Source organism: Tamandua tetradactyla, chromosome 2, assembly GCF_023851605.1.
Source record: "Tamandua tetradactyla isolate mTamTet1 chromosome 2, mTamTet1.pri, whole genome shotgun sequence".
NCBI lineage: Eukaryota > Metazoa > Chordata > Mammalia > Pilosa > Myrmecophagidae > Tamandua > Tamandua tetradactyla.
Window position 1 is genome coordinate 47,397,073 of NC_135328.1, and position 17,485 is coordinate 47,414,557.

Consider the following 17,485-nt stretch of genomic DNA (forward strand, 5'->3'; position numbering starts at 1 on the left):
ATCTGTAGAGATCTTGCACATCTTTTGTTAGATATATCCCTAGGTATTTATATTATTGCAAATATTTTTTTATTTCCAAATATTTATTGCCAATTTCATTCTCTTTTTTAATATATAAAAGGTATTTTATTACTATTTACTGTATAACATATCTGTAAATACACCAGATTACATTTTCTCAAATGGCAAATAAGGCAAAAGTTAGTATTTCTCTTTCATTCCTAATGAGAACCTGAAAATCATCTCTCTTTTAGGGGATTCAGTTTCCTATGACATCTGTGATACTGTCCATGAGGATACCAACGGTGCTTAGTAGGAAAGAACATTTTGTTAAGTTGTTCTATCATGGGTCCCCGCTTAAAATGTTCTTCTTTTTCTTCTAGTCTGGTTTTCAGCACTTGGTCATGTGTTTCTTCATTAGTATGTACAGGATCTGGTGAGGGATAGGTTTTGTGTGTTCATATGGAATATCCACAGAAGGGAGGTAGCATACTATCATCCTGCTATTGGATGTCAAAGCAAATTCTACTTTGCAATTACGGTAATCTGGAAGAGAAGAGTACTTAGATTTATGACAAATGCAATGTAAAGCTCCATATTGGATTGGAAATAAATGTTTTAAGATAGTCTTACTTGATATCGCCCATTTTACTGCTTCTATTGCCATGGTGAATCAAGCTACTTAACGGGTGGTGTAAAAGATGTTTTAAAGAGAAACTGCTTTAAAAATCTGCTTCTAGGCACACGTATTTTCAAGACTCCACAGAGCTTCACCATGAACCTGCCATCTTTTCCCTCATTCTTTTCTTTTCAACGTACGAAAAGTATTCAATTCTGTGCATGGATGTAATTTATTTAACCTGTCTCCTACTGTGTACATTTAGGAGATTTTATTTTTATTCCTACTAAATATGTTGCATATTTAAATATCTTGTATATATGTATCATTATACTCATGTATACATTTAGCATTACTACTCAAACGGTAGGGATGTTTTCTTTCCTATTTACATTTTCACTAGCAATCTGTAACAGAGCCTGTTATTCTATATCTTTGACAACTCCTCTTTTTAAGGATTTTGACCTTTGTCAATACGATAGGTTAAAATGTTTTCAATTTATTTTTCTTATTATTGAGCATTTTTTTCCCATATAAGGTTAAGAGCCATTTGTGGTTCAATTTTTTAATGAACTGCCTCTTTAGCTGCTTTTTAACTATTAAGTTAGTTATTTTCTTATTAATTTTCAGATGTTTCATGTATTGAAATAACTATACTTTCACACTCTGTATTACCTAGAAGCAGTTGCAATTTTGGTGTATACAGCTAGTTATTAGCCTTGATTGGACATAAATACTATGTATTTATTTTTAAAATAAACATAAAGTCTTAAATTTCTATTTGATTCATTCCTGTATTTTATTATATTGTTAAATTTTCATGAATCTTTTTTTTTTTTTTTTACATGGGCAGACACTGGGAATCGAACTCGGGTTTCCAGATTGTCAGGTGAGAACTCTGCTGCTGAGCCACAGCGGCCCACCCTTTCATGAGTTTTATTACCAGAAACAAACTATTTCCATTTTGAAGTGACAAATTATTCCATAATTTGATGAAATATTATATAGCCATTAAAATAGTTGATTTCTATATTTTTCAAGGAGTAAATTTTGTTACTTTTTTGTCCATGTCTTTTTGTCATTTTAAAAAAATTTATGGGGCAGTGCCATGGTGACTCAGTGGTAGAATTCTCGCCTGTGGTGCTGGAGACCCAGATTCAATTCTTGGTGCCTGCCGGTGCAAAAAAGAAAAGAAAAGAAAATCTATGTTTATCTATCAGGAACTAAGACTGAAAAACTTTTAAAAGAACTTAAAATTAAACCATACAAGAGAACAAAAAAAAGGTTGAGAAGAGAAAAATATACAAGACATTACATTACATTACATTAAAGAAATATCATACATTATAATCAACATGGACTAAATTCCAATATAGACAAATACAGGTAATGCACCAAATTTTTATTGTGCATTGACATTTCAGCTCCTATCTGTTTAAGTATCTGTGGTACTGGTAGAAAAGAAAGTTGATAGATTTCATTGGACTGAACTGGACTTGCACTATGTATGATTGTTCTGCAGAAGTCACTTTACTCATTTTCAGTTTTCTAAAGTTTTAGTCTTTTATTTGTTGTCTTCAATGTATGCAGTAATTTAGGATTCCTTGGCAAATGTTGCAGAACCACATGACCATGTGAATACGTTGGTAGGGCCTAGAAAGGAGCCCCAGGTAAGCAAGGGGCCTGAAATATAAGCTCTATCAGCTTCTTGGTAAATGCACTTTGAATACTACCATTTCTGAGCCTGCCAGTGGGGGCCAGTACAGGACAATAAAGGGCCCAGAATATGGACTAAGGTGATACCTACAGTCCTGTCCTTTACTTTCAATTGGATTTTTCCAAAGAACAAAGAGGACTTTATCAGGGACTACCTTCTGTCCTGGGAATAGGACACCTTCCATGTACTTCCTTTTTAAATTTTCTCTTAAAGGATTCCCATTTAGAAAACGTTTGCCATTAAAAAAATTATAGTAAATTCTGTTGTATTATTTTTTATTCAAAATGTAATATCTTCCTGGCTCATGCACCCCCTGCTCCCCCCAAATGTAATAAGTCAACCTAAATATTTATCAGTAGGGATATTAAACTATGGTAGATTACACCATTGGAAAAGTTGTGCAGAGCTTCAAAATAATGAGGTAGATTTTCATGATATGGAAAGATGCTCAAGATTGATTATTAACTGAAAAAAGCAAGTCACAGAACAGAGAACAGTATATATAAATGATCCTATCTGTGTTAAATACAAACCTACACATATAAGGAACTTGGACAGATATCTACCAAATTGACAGGAATGGCTCTCTCCAGAAGGGACTGGATGGGAATGAAGGGAAACTTTAGACTTTTTTTTGTGTTGTACACATTCTTTTAAGAACAAGAATGCTTTCCAGTATTACTTGTTAGATTAAAAATAAATTTCAAAAATGAAGGGAAAAGAAATCTGGTGAACTAAAAATGGTTTAAGTTAGTTCATAGCTTTAAATGTTGCCTGCTGTTTGAGTCAGTGTCATAGCTTACATGTGTGTATTACTTTATTATAGTAAATAAAGTTTTGACACATATCCTGTGGTTTAATCTCATAACAAGTGGATGGGATAGGTAGGGTTGGAGACATCTCATTTTTACAGTTGAAAAAGATGATTTCAGTTCTTGCATAGTAAAATTAAAAATCTTTGTTGTATTTTTATTCATACTGTATTTACTTATCACCTAGTTTATAATTTAATTGGCTTTTTCAGATGACACATTATGACTAATCTTTCCACATGATTGTGACTTTCCACAGCCATGTACGTGCTACACTTTCAAAGTATTTTCTTACCCTAACTGCGTGCCAAAGTAGATAAAATCACTTCACGGATAAAGTCTTTGTTTCATTTTTCATCTTGCTCTCCCTCTTCCTAATCTTTATATCTTTCTGGATTTTCCGTTTTTTCTTTTTGTTACAGTTTGCTGTCACATTTGTCACATTTAACTGCCATATTTCTTTTCTAACTATAGATGCATAATAATTCTTCCAGCTTTACTTGTTTGATTAAAAATAAATTTTAAAAAAGAAGGGAAAGGAAATGTAGTGAACTAAAAGCTCTTTTCAGGGGCATGCACATATTAATTAGAATCTTTTGAGGAATAGTCTCCAGATTAAAGAGAATGAGAATACTGGACTAGATGATCTCTGAATCTCAGCTCTTACATCATGATTCAATGAATCAGTTACTACTGAAGATATTTCAGGGGCCTTTGCCAAATGTAACATGTTTGTGTCTAGAAACACCTGACAGGGTCGCCTCAAATTATGTGGCATAGTATCTGCTTTTTTTTGTCTTAACTCTAAGACTGGCCTTACAAATATAGAAAGAAAGAGAACTTTTTAAATTTTAATTTGGAGTTTGTCATTGCTCTGTATTCCTGAGGTAGGGCGATTTCATGGCGATTATGGAGTTGGACTGTGAAGATTTGAATGCTAATCAAGATCCAGTATGCATTTTGTGATTTTGGACAAGTAATTTCATATATATGTATGTCAGAAAGATTGAGTGGTATAGTGGAAAGAACAGGGCTTTGGCTAGGGTTCACAGTTTATTCATCCCACTCATTTATTTTAAACAAATGTGTATTATTACCTGGTAGTATGTCAGTTTCCAGGGATGCAGTGATGAATCAGATGGGGTTCTCGGCCATCAAGGAGTAGTATTTATTGGTTTTGGTCAAGGTTTCATCTCTCTTTTTAAAAAAATATTTTTATTGACAAATCTTCACACACATGCAGTCCATAGGTGGTATACAATCAGTGGCTCACAATACTATCTCATAGTTGTGTATTCTTCAATATGATCATTTTTAGAACATTTCATAACTCCAGAAAAAGAAATCAAAAGAAAAAAGAAAAAACCCATACATCCTACACCCCTTACCCCTCCCCTCATTGACCACTAGTATTTCCATCTACCCAATTAATTCTACCCCTTATCCTCCCTATTATTTATTTATTTTTTTCTCCATAATTTTTTACTCATCGTCCATACCCTGGATAAAAGGAGCACCAGACACAAGTTTTCACATTCACACAGTCACATTGTAAAATCTATATCATTATACAATCATCTTCAAGAATCAAGGCTAGTGGAACATAGTTCAACAGTTTCAGGTACTTCCCTCCAGCCACTCCAATACACTATAAACTAAAAAGGAATATCTATATAATGCATAAGAATGACCTTCAGGATAACCTCTTTACTTTGTTTGTAATCAAGTTTTCATCTCCTGAGTTTACTTTCCCATGTGTATAATCTGGTGATTATAATACCTACCTCCACAGTCTGAAAGAATTACTGTTCTAGTCATCTGTAGTTTCTAATGTCAGTGTTGTATTCCTAGAGTGTGTTGAGGTGGAAAATATTGAAAACTACTTATCTAGTTCAAGCTCTTCATTTGTAGGTGGCAGAATATAGCTCACAATGATTAATTGACCAACTCAGTACTCTTTTACTTACTACATACAATGCAATTCCTTCATGACATTCAAGATACTTTTCCAATTTTTGGAGCATTTTTCCTTCCACTCCATCCTGGCATGTATGCTTCAGTTCTTCTAGAGTACTCAGTGTTCCAGAGCCCACTTAAGTTCATTCATTTTGCTCGGCTGACTTTTGTGTTAAGCAGTCCTCCCATGCCATCTCCTCTCTTTAAAATTTAAACATCCAGTAACTTACAAGAGTCATCTCCTCCAAAAAGCCAGGGCCTCTCAACTTGATGAGGACACTTTATTTGAGAATCTCATGGCACTTTGCAGCTATTGTTATGATCCTTAATCTGTGGGAGTTATCCTTTCTTCCTAGATTGTTGCTTTTTCATCTCCTTGGTGCTTTGGGCAATGCCTTATAACAGAGGTGGTAAACAATCTTTGATTGAACTGTTGAATCAATTGAATGGCAACATGATAGCACGAATACCTGACCAGCCTACCATAGCATGCTATTATGGTAATAAGATCAGGCAATAAATATGAAGAAAATTTTGACAATTAAAAAAAAATCTAGTCCCACCAAGGTGACTACATGAAAAGCAGTCTGAGAGCTGATTCACATTTGAAATAGTTGAGAAAACTGATCATTGTAACTTTTTTTTTTTGCCTCCAGTGTTTTCAATAGTTTGAAGGGCTGTCAGGAGGAAAGCATTCTGCGTTGCTCTAGGCAGCATAACTACTAGCAGTGGGAGAAAGTAAGAAGAAAGCAGATTTCAGCAGAGCGGGAGGTAGAACTTTCAATCATTTAGAGCTGTCTAACAGTGGAGCAGGCTGCATTAGTTATGTAGTGAGCTGCCTGAAATTTGAACTTTTGAAATAGAAGCTGGATAACCATCTGGCTGGTATATACAAGAGGGAATTCCTGCCCGGGGTTGGGAGTTGAACTTAAGTCCTTTAGAGTCTTCTAATTCTAAGGTTTGTATGATTGTTCAACTCAGCTAACCTGACCTCTGAATATGTCATTTAAAAAAATAATTTTTATTGGGTAAGTAGTTAATTGACTTACTTAAAGTAAGTATGGTCAAGTTTACAATAAGTTAATTTTAACTGATAAAATGAGTGCAAAACCAATTTTAATACTGAAAAGCCAGCTACCACCCAGCCAATTAACGAAAGGGAGGGGAGGGGAGGGGTGTGAATTGTATGTGTCATTCGAATAATGTGTCCTAGGCAAATAATAGTTGTTATTAAAAACGTAAACGCTCTAATTGTTTTACTTCACACACTAGCTCAGGACAAGTTTTTTCATATCTAACATCACCGAAACCCGGAAGCGAGGGTTCATGTTTGGTGAAAAACAGTTTTGCGGAAAGTGATTCTGCGTATCCCACACATCTACGACCGCTCCAGACCGCAACCAACCCGGCTCGCCAAAGCGAAAAGGGCGCGGCGGACCTTTTATACTGAACTACAAGTCCCAGCGACCCCCGCGGCGTCGCGCACGCGCGTTGGGTAGCAGCGCCTGGCGGAATCCGGGAAGCACCGCTGCAAGAGGCGGGTAAGCCAAGTAGAGAGCGGCGACGGCAGCAGTTCGCGGCGAGGGCGACAGTTTCAAGGCCGAGTGGCAGTCTGGCGGAGAGCTTCGTGCCCTTCCCCGCATGAGTTCCTTGGTGAGTGCGTGTTCCCTGTTGGCCCTCGCGGGGCGCGCAGCTTGCTTCCCCGCGGCCTGGCCGCTCTGGCCTAGGGCCGCAGTCAGCGCTTCACCGCCGGACTGACCGGGCCGCCAAGTCCTGCTTATCCTCGGGCCCTGGGTCCCTCGTTATCGGGCGGTGTGTGTGTGTGTGTGTGTGTGTGTGTGTGTGTGTGTGTGTGTGTGTAAGTATTTATGTATGTATGTATATGTGAGAAAGAGAGAGACAGAGACCGGTGTCGGCTCATAGAAGAGGTGTGGCGGAGCGAAGGGGCTAGGCGGCCTGGTGCTGATTGGAGGCAGGGACGCGTGGGGGATGGGAAGGTACTGGAGGACCTCTGGGTGGCTTCGGGTGGGGGCCTGAGGCGAGCGACCGGGCCGGTAGGGATAGAGCCCCTGGAGGCGAAGAAAAGATGGAATGTCTTCTGAGTTCCGCTGGTGAAGATGTGGTGCTTAGGGAACTGACAAAGCTGGACCCACGGGTCTGGGGGCAGCCCACCTACCATAAACACAATACACTTGGCATCTTTTCACTTGTTAAAGGTGTGGAGGTGAGGTACTATTGGTTGCTCTTTTCTTTCAACCTCACTTTCGTTTAACAGGCATAACTTGAATGGGTACTGGCCGGGAAAACCACAGAAATAAACAGTTCCGTGTATAAATCTGCATAAAAACGTGGAAGCATGGTGACAGATGAGAGCTAGGTCAACGGAGAAATTGTGTTTTTATTTTGAAAGTTGTGACAAAAATTAATTTGAACAGGGTTCTGCCTTAGAAGGGGGGTGTTAACGTGGGATTCACCAGTTGGTGGGTAGAATTCAGAGGTACTTGAACTAGGTGGGAAAAATTGCATCTTTATTTTTAACTGTTAACTGAAAGTTACCATTTCCTTCAATTATGTGTATAAGCAACAAACCACAATAATATTCGCAATGTGATTTTGTCAACAATAAAAATTACAGATTTTTTTTTACAAATGTTGCATAGGTCTCAAAATATTAAGTTTGTCACTTCTTTGAATTTGTAAATTTGACCCGGTAGTAGATCTCATTATTTGATGTAATAATAAAGCTCTACACATATTAACATGTCAGTTTTTTTTTTTAAACTATTTCAGTGTTAATGGCTTGCTTTGCAATCCCTTGGACTTAATTATGCATTTAAAGGCATTCTGAGAAGGGGTCCCTAGGTTTCATGGGACTGCTAGAGGTGTTGTGGCACAAAAAAGATTAAGAACTCCGGTAATAAGATTTTTGAGATGTTAGTCTGCCTGGAAAATATTTGAATCATTAGATATAAAAGAAGACAAGGCAAGGAGGTTGATAAGTGCAGATGAATAAGGGAGTTTTGTACTTAGGGAAATAAAAGATTTGCCTGGAAACGAAGTAATACTTTTGGAAGATAGAATATAGCACAGATATTTCATTCAGAGTACTGGGGAATTACCAGAATAATCTGAGGAAAAATTGAAGAAAAAAGGGAAGTGAATACCTTTAGATTTTTGTATTGAGGCACCTCCTGGTTGGAAATCATTGAAGCCCTCTAAGCTCTTGTGTAAGCCTGTGAAAGGAAATTTTAGTGTTTTTTTTTCTTTTGCATGGGCAGGTACTGGGAAACGAATATAGTGTGTTGATTTTACTTTGTCATGTAGGTAGTGTGGCTTTTAAAGAGGGGTGGAGGGTATCCTGATTTTTCTACTTTTAAATGAAAAGCAGCAGGAAATCTCTTTAAATATATTTTCCTTTCATATATGATGGAAAGTAAATGCGAAAATTACAGAGTTGGAGAATTGGTAAGTCATACTCTTGAAATTCCATTTTAAATTCTTGTAGTTCATTTTGGCATCAACTTCTCACTGACGTATCACTTGACTTTTTTTTTTCAGAATGTGTGTGGCTTGAAATATGCACCTGTTGATAAAGCACCTGTCCACATCTTGTGTGCAAGCCTCCCTCACCCATCCCCCCAAATTATAGCAATAATGGAAAACCATTATTGCTATAATGAAAAAACCATTATTGCTATAATAGAAAAAAATAGTATATGAAAAAAATAGTTTTTTCAGAAAACTGTTTTTCTGAAAAAAAAAAAAGGACAGTAGGGAAATGTGAAAGGATGAATTTATAGAAACAGGTGATTGGTGTTGAAACATTTTGTGCTGTATTGAACATACCATACCACAAGTTACTGCCTCAGGGAGGTCTTGCCTGCCACTTTCTGTCACCTTACTCTGTTCCCCCCACCCTATCGTTCTTTGTCCCCATCCCTTTATTTTCTTCATAGCGCCTATCTATCTGATGTTATACTATTTGTGTAGTACTGTATTTTTTAACTCCCCCACTGTCAGCTCCATGAAAGTAGGCATTTTGTCTTCATTGCTGTGCCAGAATAGTGTCTGGTACATAGTAGGTGCTCTGTAAATATTTACTGATAATTGAATGAATGACTTAATTTATAAGATCTAGGTTTTTTTTTTTAAATGGGAATTTTTTTTTATTAATTAATGGAAAAAAAGAAATTAACCCGACATTTAGAAATCATACCATTCTACATATGCAATCAGTAATTCTTAACATCATCACAAAGATGCATGATCATCGTTTCTTAGTACATTTGCATTGGTTTAGAAGAACTAGCAACACAACAGAAAAAGATACAGAATGTTAATATAGAGAAAAGAAATAAAAGTAATAATAATATTAAAAAAAAACAAAAACCTATAGCTCAGATGCAGCTTCATTCAGTGTTTTAACATGATTACTTTACAATTAGGTATTATTGTGCTGTCCATTTTTGAGTTTTTGTATCTAGTCCTGTTGCACAGTCTGTATCCCTTCAGCTCCAATTACCCATTATCTTACCCTGTTTCTAACTCCTGCTGAACTCTGTTACCAATGACATATTCCAAGTTTATTCTCGAATGTCGGTTCACATCAGTGGGACCATACAGTATTTGTCCTTTAGTTTTTGGCTAGACTCACTCAGCATAATGTTCTCTAGGTCTATCCATGTTATTACATGCTTCATAAGTTTATCCTGTCTTAAAGCTGCATAATATTCCATCATATGTATATACCACAGTTTGTTTAGCCACTCGTCTGTTGATGGACATTTTGTCTGTTTCCATCTCTTTGCAATTGTAAATAACGCTGCTATAAACATTGGTGTGCAAATGTCCGTTTGTGTCTTTGCCCTTAAGTCCTTTGAGTAGATACCTAGCAATGGTATTGCTGGGTCGTATGGCAATTCTATATTCAGCTTTTTGAGGAACCGCCAAACTGCCTTCCACAGTGGTTGCACCATTTGACATTCCCACCAACAGTGGATAAGTGTGCCTCTTTCTCGAGATCTAGGTTTTTTGTTTTCAGGAATAGAACATCCATTTTTAGAAGTTTATTCTTCTGTTTAATGATGACTTTAAAAAATTTAAAATGTAAAGATTTAGGGAAATGAGCATTTAGAAAGAACAGACATGTGATTTTGTCTTAAACACTTCCATATTTAGTTACCAATGATTTTTCTTAATTCAGGTGACATTAATATAACATAAAATATCCATTTTTTAAATTTTGCAAATAATATGTGTACTGAGTTGAATTTGAACTGTTCGTCTGATATTTTTAAAAGATGGGAAATTATTTCTCAAACAATGCTTGATGCTTTTGTGGGCATTTAGTTTTATCTGGGGACTAATCATTCTTAGCATTTTAGTATATCCTGCTGTATAGGTTTTGATTAACTTTTTATGATGATGTAATAAAAGGAAGCATCTGTAGTTGAAGTTCTTGTTTTGCCGAGGCTCTTTTACTCTGTGATTCTGGTTGGTTGTTTTAATTACTTAATTAATGTCTTGTTCAATATGCTGAGTCAAAGAATTCTAGAGGCCCACATATTTGCCTCTGTCAAAAAGAAAAAAATAATAGCTCTAAAGAGGATGTGGTGCTTGTATTAGCATTGGAATTTTAGCTTTCAAAATATGGTTTTTTTTTTATTAATTAAAGAAAAAAAAGAAATTAACACAACATTTAGAAATCATTCCATTCTATATGCAATCAGTAATTCTTAACATCATCACATAGATGCATGATCATCATTTCTTAGAATATGTTGTTTTTTAGGAGTGTAGTGATAATGCATGTACTAGTAATTAGGTACAAATTAAATATTTTTCATATCAAATTGATAAACAGTTTGAAAGTCTGGCCATATCAAATATTGGTGAAGATATAGTGAAATGGTAGTTTTAAAAACTGCCAGTGGAATATAAATCTGTACAACTAACTTTGGATATATTTGCAGTACTTACTCTACAGTATAACTTCTGAAAGGGCATCAGCATGTAGAGCTGATAGCTATAGTTTTTTTGGTTTTTTTCCATGGGCAGGCACCAGGAAACAAACCCAGGTCTCTCCATGGCAGGCAAGGACTCTTCCTGCTGAACCACCATGGCCTGCCCTGATATCTATAATTTTTTTTAAATGACTAGAAGCAACTATGACAGTGTTAACAGTTAATTCTGGGAGGATAATAGGATTATTGTTAGTCTTTATTCATTTTCTTATTTTCTATTGTTGGGTTTTGTTTTTCTTGAATCCATAATTTTTGTATATTTTCCCCAACTCTGTTTTTGAAAAAATGTAAGCCTACAGAAGAGTTATAAGAGGCATACAGTGGACACTCATATACCCTTCACTTAGATTCACCAGTTTTTAACATTTTTTCATGTTGGCTTTACATACATCTAGACATAGAAAATTTTTTGCTGAACCATTAAGAGTTGGATATAAATATCAATAGGATAATAGATCCCTAAATTCTTCAGCATCTACCTCCTAACAACAAGGGCTTTCTTTTACATATCTACAATATACTTGTTACTCAAAAAAAAATTTAAGATGAATAAAATAATATTATTTTATATATAATCCATATCCACATTTCTGCAGTTGTCCAAATTCTGTCCTTAGTTTTGTTTTGTTTTTCTCAGATCCAACCTTGTTTTTTGTCTCATCACAGTAACTTTTTGTTTTTTAATTTTTAAAATTTAAAAAAAAATGGGACAAGAAATAAACACAAATATTCTTAACATATGATCATTTCATTCTACATATATAATCAGTAATTCACAATATCATCACATAGTTGCATATTCATTATCATGATCATTTCTTAGAACATTTGCATCAATTCAGAAAAAGAAATAAAAATACAACAGAAAAAAATTCATACATATCATACCCCTTACTCCTACCTTTCATTGAACACTAGCATTTCAATCTAAGTTTATTTTAACATTTGTTCCCCCATTATTTATTTTTAATTATAATTTTTTTTTTTTTTAAGATGGGCAGGGAATTGAACCTGGGTCCTCTGGCATTGCAGGGAAGCATTCCTGCCTTTTGAGCCACCGTGGCCTGCCCAAGCTAACCCATTATTTATTTTTATTCCATGTTTTACTCGTCTGTTGATAAGATAGATAAAGGGAGCATCAGACACAAGGTTTTCACAATCACACAGTCACATCATGAAAGCTATATCATTATACAATCATCTTCAAGAAACATGGCTACTGGAACACAGCTCTACATTTTCAGGCAGTTCCATCCAGCCTCTCCATTATGTCTTGACTAACAAGATGATACCTATTTAATGCGTAAAAATAACCTCCGGGATAGCCTCTCGACTTTGTTTGGAATCTCTCCAGTCATTGACACTTTATTTTGTCTCATTTCACTGTTCCCCCTTTTGGTCAAGAGGGTTTTCTCAATCCCTTGATGCTGAGTCTCAGCTCATTCTAGGGGTTTTCTCAATCCCTCGATGCTGAGTCTCAGCTCATTCTAGGATTTCTGTCCCATATTGCCAGGAAGGTCCACACCCCTGGGAGTCATGTCCCATGTAGACAGGGGGAGGGTAGTGAGTTTGCTTATTGTGTTGGCTGGAGAGAGAGGTCACATCTGAGCAACAAAAGAGGTCCTCTTGCGGGTGACTCTCAGGCCTAATTTTAAGTAGGCTTGACCTATCCTTTGTGGCGTCAGGTTTCATTTGAACAAACCCCAAGACTGGGGGCTTAGCCTATAGCTTTGGTTGTCCACACTGCTTGTAAGAATATCAAGAATTCAACTTGGGGAAGTTGAATTTTCCCCTGTTCTCACCATTCCCCAAAGGGGACTTTGCAAATACTTTTTTATTCACTGTTTGAATCACTCTGGAATTTATTGGGGCATCACTCTGGACAAACTAACAAAATCTCATGCCTACTCAAGGTTCTATGTACTTGTGGTGTTCAATTAAGCCGTCTACATAACTTATATTAGGAAATGCACTAGTGAAAACATGAATTTTGTACCAAATAGACATTTTTTGCTTTAGTCTCACATATAAGTTAAAAATTTTAAATATTAATTACTATAAATTTTTAGCACCCTCCAGTAATGACATGCCTATGTTCTTCCTCATGCAAACACAATTTTTAAAATTTGTACATTTAGTCACTATCATTATACACTCGGCATTTCTAGGTTATATCTTCTCAGTCTTTATCGTCTATCTTTCTTTCTGATTTCATTTGTGCTTCCAGCCCTCCTTCATCATTCTCACATTCAGCTTCATTCAGTATTTTAACATAATTGTATTACAATTAGGTAGTATTGTGCTATCCATTTCTGAGTTTTTACAATCAGTCCTGTTGCACAATCTGTATCCCTTCAGCTCCAATTACCCAATATCTTACCCTATTTCTATCTCCTGATGGTCTCTGTTACCAATGAAATTCTCCAAGTTTATTCGCTAATGTCAGTCAGTTCATATCAGTGAGACCACACAGCATTTGTACTTTTGTTTCTGGCTAATCTCACTCAGCATAATGTCCTTAAGGTCCATCCATGTTGTTACATACTTCATAACTTGATCCTCATTACAGTAACATTTTAAAAGCAGACCAATTGTTTTGTAGAATTCTCCTCACATTGGATATGTTTCAATGTTTTGTCATTGTCAGATTCAAGTTAAGCATTTTTGCTGGAAAGTGACATAGGTAATTTAAGGTCTCTTACAGTGTATCTCTACATCAGAGTTACTGATGTAAATTTTGTAATTTAGTTAAGGTAATATCCACTAGATTTCTGTTGTAAAGTCATCTTTTTTCCTCTGTAATTAAGAAGTTATCTGTGAGGTGATTATCCTTTATATTTTCTGTGAGTTATGAATTCTTAATATAGGCACCAGTATAAAGAGTCATGAAAATTTAGGTTGGAGATATTACTTCTAAATCAGGAAATAAGGGATCAGCGTATGTGGGGTAGAAGAGTTAGGGTTTGATGTGGACCTTGAATCGTAGAGGTAATTGGCTTTGGTGAATTTGAGAAGGGCTCTAGGTGGAGGGAACCACTTGAACAGAGATTAGAACAAAGGAGTTTGTAAATTGAATGAGGGCATATCCAAGTCTGTTTTTTGGGGGCTAGTGTATTAAGTCTGTGAAAGGGAAAGATTGGAGTAAAGATTATAAATGTAGCTTGGGATGAATAAAAAGACTGAAAATGCTTCAAGTTTCTCTCTCTCTCTTATTACCAGAAATTCATTGTGAACCGGTGTAGGATCATTTGCTTCCACATGACTCACTACCTTCCCTAAATCCCTGTGCATTGCTCACAGGAAGCCTGAGGTCATATACTGAAGAAGAACCAAAGAGGGAGCTCAGGGAAATGGGAAGAGTCTGAGCTTTGCAGTCAAACAAATCTAAGTTTGAATCCCTTCTCTACTGCATAATATTTGTGATCAGGTCACTAAGTTATTTCATGTTTCTGAACCTGTTTCCTCATCTGTAAAATGGGGGTGATAGATACCTGTCACATAAGGTTACGTCTAATAGCATATGAAAAGTATTGGGAGCATTGCTTTCACTCAGTGATTTCTAGTTATCTTCTGGTGCTCCAGCCTTCAGTCTACTGTCATTCTTTCCACCTTGATACCACATCTCAGACTAAAATAAACCTTACTCTTCTGGTGCTTTCTTGGTTTCTGTCACATGCTATTACTTCTGCTTCACCTGATTGGATACAATGTAGGTTTGTGAACTGCTTTTCAGTGATGGCACATAACACTTATCACTTCAAAGTGATGCTGCCTTAAAATGGCATTCTGAAAATTGTGACAATAAATACTAATTTTTTTTGTGTGCATCTAACAATACGAAAATTTACTGCTCTTTAAATGTGATGTACTTCAGTTTAATTTAGTTTATTTGGAAAAATTACCCACTAATCTTTGTAGAAAGTTTAGTAATTTAAAAAGAGGAGTGAATATATTCAAATAGTGGTAAGACATTCACTTTTTTCTATTTTTTTTTTTTAGGAGTGAATGTATTAGGGAGAGTTGGTTGCACATTACTGTAGAAGTCTCAAAGGTAACATTTTAAAATTATTTTTTATTATTTGCATGGTAAAAGAAATTAAATATATATATTTCACAATATCATCATGTAACTATGCATTTATCATCACAATCGACTTTTTTTCTTTTTTGTGAAAAATAACTTATATACTCTAAAGCAATAAATTTCAAAGCACATCGCACCTACTAGTTATAGGACAGATTTCAGAGGTTAGTATGGGTTACAATTCCACAATTTTAGGTTTTTCTAGCTACTCTAAGATACTGGAGACTAAAAAAAGTATCAATTTAATGATTCAGCAATCATATTTGTTTGTTGAACCTTCTCTGTATAACTCTACCATCGCCTTTGATCTTTCTATCCCTCTCTCTAGGGGCATTTGGGCTATGCCCATTCTAACTTTTTCATGTTGGAAGGGGCTTTCGATAATATGGGATAGGGGGATGGAACTAGCTGATGTTCTGAAGAGGCTGCTTCCGCCCCCCCCCCCCCCCCCCCCCCCAGTATTTCAGGACTTATCTGATCCAGGAACCCTTCTGGAGGTTGTAGGTTTCTGGAAAGTTACCTTAGTGCATGGAATCTTTGTAGATCTTATATAATGCCCTATATGTTCTTTAGGATTGGCAGGAATGATTTTGGTTGGAGTTTGGGTTGGGTTATGATCGATAGCAATGTCTAAACTGAAGCTTGCATTAGAGTGGCCTCCAGAGCAGCATCTAGACTCTATTTGAACTCTCTTAGCCACTGATACTATTTAAAGGTAACATTTTTTTTAAAGCCTAGTCTAAGTGAAGTGCCTGCTTATTTACTTTGGGAAGACCAATACTTGGAGGAGAAAAATCTCAATGGGTTAAAATTTTTTTTCTCAACTTTGCGCAGTCTCTCTTGTTTTTCACCCGTTAGATTTCCTTCTCTAGAATTATTTTTTTGTGTGTGGAAGAAAGATGTTTTAATGTGAAATGTATTTCTTACATTTGGACTGCCTAGGCTTGTATTTGCATAGAGTTGTATGTGGGTTTAACTCCTTAAATAATCCTAATTAGGATGTTTCATTTGTAAGGGAGTTAGGACCAATAATTTGTACAATATACACACATTTTAGAAGAAATTTTAGGTACCACTGTTTGATTTCTTGTTACTGAAATTATAGGTAATTAAAATTTCCTTCTTTATGCTCATTCACATTTTCTAATTTTTCTGAATATGTATCAATACATATTGTAGTTTTGTAAAAACGTTTTCAAAAGGGCAGTTCTTTATTGTTCATTGGTTGGGACTAATATTGAACTCAGCAATGTGGTGGTCAGAGGAAGTTGTAAATATATGCTGCCATTTCACGTTCTCATATTAAAAAACAAAATGAAATTAAAAAAAACCCCACTTACAGACCTGATAAGGAATGTCTTATCATTTTTCTTTTTTTAAGTTTGAAGATGGACCAGAGACCTGATAAGTATTTGTATCTGAAAGGAAAGTATAACTTGTAGTGCTATCATTGTAATTCTGTATATAAAGTCAAAATTATGTTTTAATAAATCTTTTTTGCAAACCGTTTTTTATAGGACTTTAAGCATACTTTCATAACTATAAAAACATAGGCAAGATGTCTGCTCATTAATCTAAGATGTCTGTCCAAGAAGGTGCTTGCTTGGTCTTGTTCCCCATAGTGCCAGTACACCCACGCTGAATACTAGTAGAGAGCATGATGTTGTCAAACATGTTCATTTCTTTTTTTTTTTTTGTTTACTAATTTATGTTTTTAATATATTCCCTGAATATTTGAAAGGAATGAAACTGGTTTTTCTGTTGGAAAATTTAAAAGACAATATTGGCGTTTTTTCAGGATCACAATTAAATATTGTTTTCCCCCCAAATTTTATCTTACTTTTGATCCAATGCTTGCAGTTTTCAGGACTTGGTGAAACTCATGTATTTTCCAGCTTGTTCTGAACTGTCTTCTTTCACTTTCTACTGCAGAACCCTAATCCTTACCTTAATTCTTTTCCATTATTTATAAATCCTCTCTATGTGACAAAATTATGTTAGGTCTAAAAAGTCATGGTACTTAAAGGCAGATTTGAAAAATGTTTACAAAAATAAATTTCTGTTTCAGAAAAACTTAGGAAATAATAGATGAATTCTTTTTCAGAAATTGTTTATTTCACTACCTTCTTTAGAATCTAACATTGACTCCTCTAGTACAAAATGCCTTTTAATATCTAAATGTTTATGGACCAAGGTGTATTCTGGCAGAAAGTGACTTATGAAGCCTCTTTGTGAATGCTTCTGTTCCAACACTTCAAAACATCATAATGATAG

General features: G+C 35.6%; 1 protein-coding gene and 1 pseudogene across 7 annotated transcripts in view; one reads left to right on the plus strand and one right to left on the minus strand.

The window, feature by feature from the left end:
• Positions 1–239: 239 nt before the first annotated feature.
• LOC143660054 (large ribosomal subunit protein mL42 pseudogene) lies at positions 240–667 on the minus strand (annotated as a pseudogene).
• A 5,915-nt stretch (positions 668–6,582) lies between these two features.
• GAPVD1 (GTPase activating protein and VPS9 domains 1) overlaps positions 6,583–17,485 on the plus strand; it is a 126,978-nt gene continuing 116,075 nt past the window's right edge. For 4 of the 7 annotated variants that reach the window (XM_077144836.1, XM_077144859.1, XM_077144849.1 and 1 more), the window contains exon 1: positions 6,585–6,757. The gene's annotated coding sequence lies outside the window, so the exon portion shown is untranslated. Of the gene's footprint in view, positions 6,758–15,126; positions 15,179–17,485 lie in introns of all 7 variants that reach the window. The other 3 variants (XM_077144843.1, XM_077144878.1, XM_077144887.1) reach the window with 3 other exon arrangements.